This window comes from Carcharodon carcharias, chromosome 18, assembly GCF_017639515.1.
Source record: "Carcharodon carcharias isolate sCarCar2 chromosome 18, sCarCar2.pri, whole genome shotgun sequence".
In the NCBI taxonomy this organism is placed as follows: domain Eukaryota; kingdom Metazoa; phylum Chordata; class Chondrichthyes; order Lamniformes; family Lamnidae; genus Carcharodon; species Carcharodon carcharias.
In genome coordinates, this window is record NC_054484.1 from 44,365,182 (window position 1) to 44,375,957 (window position 10,776).

A 10,776-nucleotide genomic window follows, 5' to 3' on the forward strand; every position below is an offset into this window, starting at 1 on the left:
TGGCCTCATCCTGCTCCTATTTGTTATGTTCCTTAATCAATAGTAGAGAAAAAAAATAGCTTATGTTTTCCTTGATAAACAAAGCAGCCAGATTATAATCCAACAGAAATAGTTCACATGGAGAAAATTACACATTCCTTGCATTTTACACAAGAGAAAAATATTGCTAAATAAAATAATTTCGCTGACTTGTGTTGCAATTATATAGACTGGTTTTTAATAGAGTAACATACAAGGACTGTACATATCCATGAACCAGCATGAATTAAAAAAATACTCCAACCAGAAGAAATATTATAGTTCAGGTATTGTTTGCAGTCACAGCCTTATGGACAATTCTGTCATTGAAATCTTGAAAAAAGTTGCTGTCTTATACCTCATTCCCATGTGTACATTGTACTGCATGTAATTGGTTCCAAGACTGAGAAAACAGAAGCGTTACCATTTCTAAAAGCTAGAACGACTCCAGAGAGTTACATTGGATGCAGTGGAGTGCGGCAACTTCAGTAACAAAGATGGTAACTATAGTACCAAGCAGAGGTCAGCTACGGCAGGTGCAACAGCTCCTAAATATTCTTATCGAAATGAGTAAATCAGTGCAGCCGGGTAGAACGCAGAATGCTGCATCATCGGATTGAAGCATTATGAGCAACACTGAGCAAGAAAGGCTGTCTGGAGGTAAAATACTGTTTCCATTGCTACATAAATCTAAATTATTTCACCTTTCTGTAAAAGGTTACAAGTTTGGGTTCTGCAATATACACTTTAGAATACGGGGCTTATTTGCAATTGCATATTCATTCCTTCAAAAAAACCCATCTCTGGCCGTGAACATGCTGAAATAACTAGCTGTCTGTTTGAAAAATAAAAACTGAGAATTTAAAAACCTTGAGGGGCAATGTGCTTTATTTAGGATGAATATAAAATCCATGCTTCAACTCATAGGATCTGCTGATACTGTGGCATACAATGACTCTGCAGTGACAGCTTGCTTGGGATCAGCAATCTGCAGTCTATCTTGGAGAATGTGGAATCCTTCAGGGACACTGTAAATGGGTCCTCACTAAAGGAATCTGTGTCACCAGCCTTTGCAGGTTTAGGAAGCTGGAATGGCTGCAGCACACACCTTGGATAGACTGACAGACTGAATAGATGGGGATTTCAAGAAATCACTCATCTGCTACTGTGCGCTCTCCTGCAGATCAGTGGAAGTAATGAACCCCTGCCCCAGGGAAGTGGCAGTAGCGTCATGGGAACAGTATGTGCTTCCTTGCCAGAATGACAATGCCTCTATTCCTTTGTTACTCCTTCAACCAACAGCTACCATGGTGCCAGGAAATCAATTTGGCCAGATTGCCCCGGTAGCAGCTGGGATGCAACCATCTACAACCGATGCTTGCAGGATTGAACATCCAGAAGATGCTGGCCATGAGCATCAGGGTTCCAACCTGAGCCACAGCAGCCTTCTACTAGCTTTGCTGAGGTCATGATAGCAGCATCTTGTAGGAGCAGAATTAGGAAACCTTCTTCAAAAAAAAGGCACTGCGGGTTGACAATTATTATAGAAATTAATTTAAGAAATATTTTTTATTTGTTCATCATTTATTGCCCATCCCTAATTACCCTTCAGAAGGTGGTGCTGAGCCACTTTCTTGAACTGCTGCAGTCTATGTGGTGTAGGTGCAGCCCCCATTGCTGGGATTTCCAGGATTTTGACCCAGCGCCAATTGTGCTGGGAGTTAAATTTATCATGTTATCATCGTTGGCACTTTGGGCTATAGTGTGATTTAGTAGCAACTTGTGAGTTTACATTGTCAATATGTTATTGCTTTAGAAGTTGGCTCAAGCTTTCAATGGCTGAGAAATGTGGTCATTGTTGGGAAATAGGAAGCAATCAGCAATGCCTTCAGAAAGTCCACCCATAAAATGGAGGTACCAGGTTTACTCCAAATTGTGCTTCTGGGTTTATCTACTTAATATCAGCAAGCTAAGGACTTCAGTTGAGCATCCTCATGCAGCTCACCAACTGGGGCCTTCCAGAAATCAATCATAAATGTGGAGTTACCTTGCCTGTAAGTGCAGGGTGGGTGGGTTGGTGGTGCAGGGAGGGGGATGGTAGAAATTAACGGTGGGGTCTGAGTGTGTGTAGACCAGCAGTGGTCTGCAGTATTGATATAGAACCAGGAGGAACATTACTGCTTCTTCTGGGTCCACATTAAGGAAAGTAAGAAAATGACTTACCTCTTCCTCATCAGTAGCTTCTAGACTTCCATTTAAGGACCATCAGTTCGGCCTCTGTAGACACAATAAAACTAAGGAGAGCAGCTTGACCCATGCTCCACCCAGTTTTGGCCAAATTTGGAATCAGTCCTGAAACAGGCTAAGGCCTCTGATTAACAAAGTCAGCAGCAACAGTTTTAAATGGACATCCAGCCACTCAGAAGTCGCCAATTGCCAAATTAGCAGCCAGCTCACCTCTGGAGGTGACTGGGCATGGGGACTGCAGATGGAAATTTATCCCCCTCAATATGCATTTCTTATCCAAATAACTGGGTGTGACAGGAAAGAATTGCTCCCCTAATGTTCTTCAATGCAGAACTAGGGAGTGATGAAGGCTTTTTAACAAGAGCCATTAACATAGAGGGGTAGTGTGTAGGTTTTCAGGATAGGGGAATGAACAGGTCACCAGAGTCGCTAAGCAATTGGCTCATTTTTCACATCTCTTGCTGCAAGGTGTTGAGGTGGCCCTCCTTTTTCTGCTGCTTCCACACTTTCACTCTGGTCTTTCTCATCGGATGTGGACTGCATTTACCTCTTCCAAATGCAGACTTCTCTACGTGGTGAAGTTGTGCAAGAGACAGCATACTGCCATGATGTGGGAGGCTGCTAGTGAGGCAGATTGCAGGATGTCACCAGACCAGTCCCAACACCTGAATTTCTGTTAAAGCAGCCCGGTGATGTGCGCTGACAGCACTAAGCACCCTTCAGTCATTTTAATTATCAGTGCCCCCCATTCCCCTAGACAAGCAAGGTTAAAATTGCTCCCAATGATTAGGAGGATGCTTCTGATTGTTGGAAAACCCATGATCAATATCGAGGCATGTGTGAGGGAGATATTTTATACTTTTCTTTCAAGAATTCCTACTTTTAAAATGAAAATGTTCCTGTTGCACAATCCTTCTCCTATAAAGCTTGAATGAAAATACTATGAATAGTTAAATGTTTGTAAGAGACATTAATTGTAATGAATTCAGTATGAAGTGGTAAATTTTGTCAAGGAGTGGTTAACATTTTGACAACATTTTTTTCCCCTATGCTAGCAATGATGAGCTTTCACATTAAAGGAATTTGTAATCTGTTGATGCTTCTCATTAGAAAAGTCATCTTTGGAATTGAGGAATCACAGTCAAATGTGACAAAAGCAAAATACTGCAGATGCTGGAAACCTTAAATAAAAACAAAAAATTCTGGAAATACTCAACAGTTCAGAAGGCATTTTGGAGAGGAACAGTGTACTGGTCGTGTTAGGTGAGGTGAAATTTGGTCAAAGGATATCGTATCCTTCTGATAAGGTTAGTTTAGTCTGGTGACATCTCAAGATACATTTTCAACTTGCTGCTCAGTTTTAAAGTTGGCATTGTGGGCTGAATTGGCTGTTAAAGAAAGCACTTGATTTTCATTTCCACAAATGTCTCATGTAAAATTATAGCAACAGGTTCTGTGAGGATGGGAGCACATCACCACCTCTACCCCTCCCCCTAAACCCCAAACATGACAGAACTAACCAACTTAAAAGAGTCTCAGAAACACTGGACTGCTCTTGCTGCATTCATCAGAATCCATGAACAGTGACAGGCCATTCAGCCCCTCTAGCTTGTTCCACTATTCAATTGGATCAAAACTGTTCAGTTTCTCTTACCTGCCTACTTCCCAATCTCTTGTGCCCATGGCCAACAAACCATCCTTATTCTGTATCTTATAGGAATTAATGCGCGATTGCTGTAAGTTCAGCCACACCAACAGACCTATTGTATTACTTTATCTTCCTGTAAATGTCATGTCTGCAAGCTAGAATAAAACTGCATTAAAGATTCTGGGGGAAAATGAAATTTGAAAACCAGCTTTAAAATTTAACTCTAAGATAAAAGCAAAAAACTGCGGATGCTGGAAATCGAAAACAAAAACAAAAATACCTGGAAAAACTCAGCAGGTCTGGCAGCATCTGTGGAAGGGAGCACAGTTAATGTTTCGAGTTCGCATGAATCTTGAACAGAAAAATGGAAAAGGGGTGAAATATAGGCTGGTTTGGTGGGGTGGGGTTGGGACAAGAGAGCTGGATAGAGTGCCAGTGATAGGTGGAGATAACTAAAATGATATCACAGACAAAAGGACAAAGAGGTGTTGTAGGTGGTGATATTATCTAAAGGAATATGCTAATTAAGGGTAGAAAGCAGGGCAAGCAAGGTACAAATAACGACTCTTTCTCCGGTACATCGATGATTACTTCGGTGCTGCTTCATGCTCTCGTCTGGACCTGGAAAATTTTATTAATTTTGCTTTCAATTTCCACCCCTCCAGCATTTTCACATGATCTATCTCTGACACTTCCCTTCCCTTCCTTGACCTCTCTGTCTCAATTTCTGGTGATAGACTGTCCACCAATATCCATTACAAACCTACTGACTCCCACAGCTACCTCGACTACAGCTCCTCACACCCCACTTCCTGTAAGGACTCCATCCCATTCTCTCAGTTCCTTCGCCTCTGTCGCATCTGTTCTGATGATGCCACTTTCAAAAACAGTTCCTCTGACATGACCTCCTTCTTCCTTAACCAAGAACTTCCACCCACGGTGGTTGACAGAGCCCTCAACTGTGTCCAGCCCATCGCCCGCGCATCCGCCCTCACACCTTCTCCTCCCTCCCAGAAACATGATAGGGTCCCCCTTGTCCTCACTTATCACCCCACCAGCCTCCGCATTCAAAGGATCATCCTCCGCCATTTCCGCCAACTCCAGCCTGATGAGACCACCAAACACATCTTCCCTTTACCCCGCCAGCGGCATTCCATAGGGATCGTTCCCTCCGTGAGACCCTGGTCCACTCCCCCATCACCCCCTACACCTCAACCCCCTCCCACGGCACCTTCCCATGCAACCACAGGAGATGCAACACCTGCCCCTTTACTTCACCTCTCTTCACCGTCCAAGGGCCCAAACACTCCTTTCAAGTGAAGCAGCATTTCGCCTGTACTTCCCTCAACTTAGTCTATAGCATTCGTTGCTCCCAATGCGGTTTCCTCTACATTGGAGAGACCAAACACAGACTGAGTGACCACTTTGCAGAACACCTTCGTTCTGTCCGCAAACATTACCCAGACCTCCCTGTCGCTTGCCATTTCAACACTCCACCCTGCTCTCATGCCCACATGTCCGTCCTTGGCTTGCTGCATTGTTCCAGTGAAGCTCAACACAAACTGGAGGAACAGCACTTCATCTACCGACTAGGCACTTTACAGCCTTTCGGACTGAATATTGAGTTCAACAATTTTAGATCATGAACTCTCTCCTCCATCCCCACCCCCTTTCTGTTTTTTACCCCTCCTTTTTGTTTTTTCCACTAATTTATATAGATTTTTCTTTTCTCACCTATTTCCATTATTCTTAAATGTATTTCCATCCATTGTTTTATCTCTACCTTTTAGCCTTTTTCGATTCCTTCACCCCACCCCACCCCCATTAGGGCTATCTGTACCTTGCTTGCCCTGCTTTCTACCCTTAATTAGCACATTCCTTTAGATAATATCACCACCTTCAATACCTCTTTGTCCTTTTGTCTGTGACATCTTTTGGTTATCTCCACCTATCACTGGCCCTCTATCCAGCTCTCTTGTCCCAACCCGCCCCTCCCCCACCCCTCCACCTTAAACCACCTTATATTTCCCCCCTTTTCTATTTTTCCTTAGTTCTTTTGAAGAGTCATGTGGACTCGAAATGTTAACTGTGTTCCCTTCCACAGATGCTGCCAGACCTGCTGAGTTTTTCCAGGTATTTTTGTTTTTGTTTAAAATCTAACTGTTTTTCTGTCCTACAGTTTCCCCTCGCTGTTCAGGTCTTCAATTTCTAATCTCTCCTCATCTTCTAAAGGTTATGATGTCTGGACTACATCACAGCTGCCCTCTTTCTTACCCCATGATCAGCTGGCATTCACTGGATTTACCCATCCATTTTCCTCTTCATGGGCACAGCATTTTGTTGGTGCAGGCTGCGCCATCTATTGGCCATGTTACAAAATTAGCACAGATACCAAATAAACACCAAGGGCAGAACTTTTAGATCGGCCTGCGGGTGTGAAATGAAGCGCGTTGGCGTCGGCTGAGTGTGCCGGCATCAACGCACACCCTCACGGTACTTCACTAGGCAGGTGCGCGATAAAGACGGGGGTGCGCCCGCCATTTATTAAGTGACCAGTTAAAGCCCTTGAGGCTCCAATTATCTCGGAGTTTATGTAGCCTGTGCAATTTTCAGGCTGTCACACAGGCAAAATGGGCAGGCCACATTTTCAAAAACCTCATCCACGGATGGGGTAAGAGGGGTGAGTGGGCTTGTTAATGTGAGTGGTTCATACTTTAGCTTATAACTTGCTGCTGCTTGCTTGTGTAAACAGGGCATCTTCATTTCGCTTCAGAGCTGCTTTGTCAGAAATAAGAGGCTTCAGTACAAAAACAAAAATACCTGGAAAAACTCAGCAGGTCTGACAGCATCTGCGGAAAGGAGCACAGTTAACGTTTCGAGTCTGTATGACTCTTCAATAGAACTAAGGAAAAATAGAAAAGAGGTGAAATTAAGTTGGTTTAAGGGGTGGTGGGACAGGTGGAGCTGGATAGAGGCCCAGTGATAGGTGGAGATAACCAAAAGATGTCACAGACAAAAGGACAAAGAGGTGTTGAAGGTGGTGATATTATCTAAGGAATGTGATAATAAAGGTACAGATAGCCCTAGTGGGGGTGGGGTGGGGGGAAGGGATCAAAATAGGCTATAAGGCAGAGATAAAACAATGGATGGAAATACATTTAAAAATAATGGAAATAGATGGGAAAAGAAAAATCTATATAAATTATTTGAAAAAAGGGGGATCGGAAAGGGGGTGGGGATGGAAGAGAGAGTTCATGATCTAAAATTGTTGAACTCAATATTCAGTCCGGAAGGCTGTAAAGTGCCTAGTGGGAAGATGAGGTGCTGTTCTTCCAGTTTGCATTGAGCTTCACTGGAACAATGCAGCAGGCCAAGGACGGACATGTGGACGTAAGAGCAGGGTGGAGTGTTGAAATAGTAAGCGACAGGGAGGTCTGGGTCATACTTGTGGACAGACCAAAGGTGTTCCGCAAAGCGGTCACCCAGTCTGCGTTTGGTCTCTCCAATGTAGAGGAGACCGCAATGGGAGCAGCGAATGCCGTAGACTAATTTGAGGGAAGTGCAAGTGAAATGCTGCTTCACTTGAAAGGAGTGTTTGGGCCCCTGGACAGTGAGGAGAGGGGAAGTAAAGGGTCAGGTATTGCATCTTCTGCGGTTGCATGGGAAGGTGCCGTGGGAGGGGGTTGAGGTGTAGGGGGTGATGGAGGAGTGGACCAGGGTGTCCTGGAGGGAACGATCCCTATGGAATGCCACCAGAGCGGGTGAAGGGAAGATGTGTTTGGTGGTGGAGTTGGCAGAAATGGCGGAGGATGATCCTTTGAATGCGGAGGCTGGTGGGGTGATAAGTGAAGACAAGGGGGACCCTATCATGGTTCTAGGAGGGAGAGGAAGGTGTGAGGGTGGATGCGCGGGAGATGGGCCGGACAATGTTGAGGGCCCATGCGGGTTCCCATAGCCACACCTTTTATTTGGAGGAAGTGAAAGGAGTTTAAGGAGAAATTGTTCAGTGTGAGAACAAGTTCAGCCAGACGGAGGAGACTAGTGGTGGATGAGGATTGTTTGGGTCTCTGTTCGAGGAAGAAGTGGAGAGCCAGCAGACCATCCTGGTGGGGGATGGAGATGTAGAGGGATTGGACATCTATGGTGAAGAGGAGGCGATTGGGGTCAGAGAACTGGAAATTGTTGATGTGATGTAGGGTGTCAGAGGAATCATGGATGTAGGTGGGAAGGGACTGGACAAGGGGAGAGAGAATGGAGTCAAGATAGCAAGAAATGAGTTCAGTGGGGCAGGAACAGGCTGACACGATTGGTCTTCCAGGACAGTCCTGTTTGTGGATTTTGGGTATGAGGTAGAAGTGGGCCATCCAAGGTTGGGAGACTATGAGGTTGGAAGCTGTGGAAGGAAGATCTCTAGAGGAGATGAGGTCAGTAACAGTCCTGGAAACAATGGCTTGATGTTCAGTGTTGGGGTCATGGTCCAGGGGGAGGTAGGAGGTTAAGAGGCTTCAGTGTTGTTTTCCAGGCCCCCAGGGGATTCATACCACTTGGGGCCTTCCAGGTATCAGAGAGCCTGCCCTTACCCTGGTAATGGGGATTGTGGTCTCCGCTGGAAGTACCTCCTCTGAGGAGGAAGAAGGGAGAGGAGGCCAGGTGTCCCTATTTAACCTCCAGCAGAGCGACCTGTGGGAGAGGTGCAGGCACAAAGGTGCAGGGCCAACAGGAAACCCAAGGCAGATGACATCACTATCCTGCTGCCATGGTTTACAGGCAGCGATTCAGCCACCTCAATATGTCCGAGATGCAATGCTGAAGGAGACTTCGCCTCCCCAGGGAGACAGTGACCTTCATCTGTCAGAGTATTGGCCCTGAGATCAGCACCAACTATGAGGATGGACACCCCATGCCAATGGCTGTGAAGGTCACTGTGGCCCTCAACTTCTATGCCTCTGGCTCTTTCCAGGGGTCAGTGGAGGATCTTTCTGGAGTCTCCCAATCAGCTGTCCATAGTTGTGTCAAACTGGGAACAGATACTCTGTTCAGGCGTGCATTTACTTTCATTCATTACTGTACGGACAAGGCCAGCCAGGCTGAGCGAGCCAGAGGCTTTGCAGTGATTGCTGGTATCCTCCACATCCAGGGTGCAATCGACTGCACCCATGTGGCCATCAAGGTGCCAGCAGGTGAGCCTGGTGCCTTTGTCAACAGGAAGAAATTCCACTGCATGAAGGTACAGATTCTGCAAGTCTGCGCAAGGTACGCTGGCAGCTCCCATGACGCTTACATCCTGAGACACTCCCAGGTGCCGAGGATCTTCAGTGCTCCAGCCTGACTGGATGGATGGCTGCTGGATGACAAGGGCTATCCTCTCAAAAGGTGGCTCATGACACCTCCAAGGCACTCAAGAACAGAGGCCGAGCAGCGGTACAACAGGAGCTATGGGTCAACAAGGGCAGTGGTAGAGAGGGCCATAGGTCTTCTCAAGATGCGCTTCTGATGCCTGGACCATTCGGGGGCGCACTCCAGTACCCCCTAGATCGTGTGTCACTGATAGTGGTTGCATGCTGCACTCTCCACAATCTAACACTGGAAAGGGGCGACACAGTGGACGAAGAAGACATAGCTGCAGAGGCAACAGATGATGAGCCCAGTAGTGAGTCCAAGGACGAGCACAGTGAGGAGAACATGGATGGCATTGATGCCGACTGGGGCAGCTTCCAGGGAAGTAGGGACACCCAGGAGGCTTTGATCCAACGGTCCTTCAGCTAGTCTACCAAATAAGAATCACTACCACATGCCAGGGCTACAGGCTCCAAACTCGATCCCTGACGGGAACATTTGCTTGCTGAACAACATGCACTATGTGCCATTTCAATAAAGTTCAATGAGAAACAAATCAATCATAACATCATGGGTTACCCTGCACCTGCAGAACGAATGAAGCACCCAGAGGCTTGTTGTACAACAACACATTTAATGATATGGTGCCTGGCATACATTATACAAATTAAGTTGAGACGTGTTAGTCATCACACAAATGAACAATTAACGTATAAGTGGGGGAAACAAAAATCACCCGTGATCAGGCCATGTTGTGATTAAAGTGCTTTAGGTTTGCGCTTGCGGGTGCTACATCTAAGTGCTCCCCCCTTGCTGGGACTGGCATCTGAGATAGTCTGCTCACTCTGCTGTCCTGTTGGCCTTGATGACCTTGGCGGGCATCCTCTAGCCCATGGAGCCTATGCTGGCCCCACCTGGGAGCAAGTAGCCAGTTCCATAGCTGGCATCTCTCCAGTCGCCGCAGCCTCATTGGATGCCACAGTCACTGGCAGAGCGGTGAAGGAGCTTCTGCCATCATCTGGAGCGCTGTGAGAGGTGTTCGCAGAGATGACAGGCAACTCATGCGCCAATGTAAGGTCACTTTGGCCCTCCCTGCTCACCATTGATGGACGGGCACCTAGCTGGGATACTGGTCACTGACAGTGACCACCTGAGGTCATTGCCGATGTGCGGGCTTGCAGGTCCGATCGCATCCCCAGGAACCCTTGATTCAGCTCCTGGAGGAGCCTCTCCATGAGAGTTGCCATTCTCTCCTTGAGGAGGCAGTGCACTCGACCATGCGGGTCATTGCATTGCTCATGCTCCGCAAGGACTCTTCCATAACAGAGACCATGGCATGCATTCCCTCATGTATCCCCGCCAGATCCTCCCACACACCCTGATGGATGTCCAGCATCTGCTGCCTCAGAGACGACTCTAGAGGCCCATAATCAGCCACTGATGTCAGCCTCACCACATCGTGGCAGCTGACCCTGGATGCCACCTCCTCCCAGTCCCTATTGATGAGATGGGGGGGAGGGGGAGGG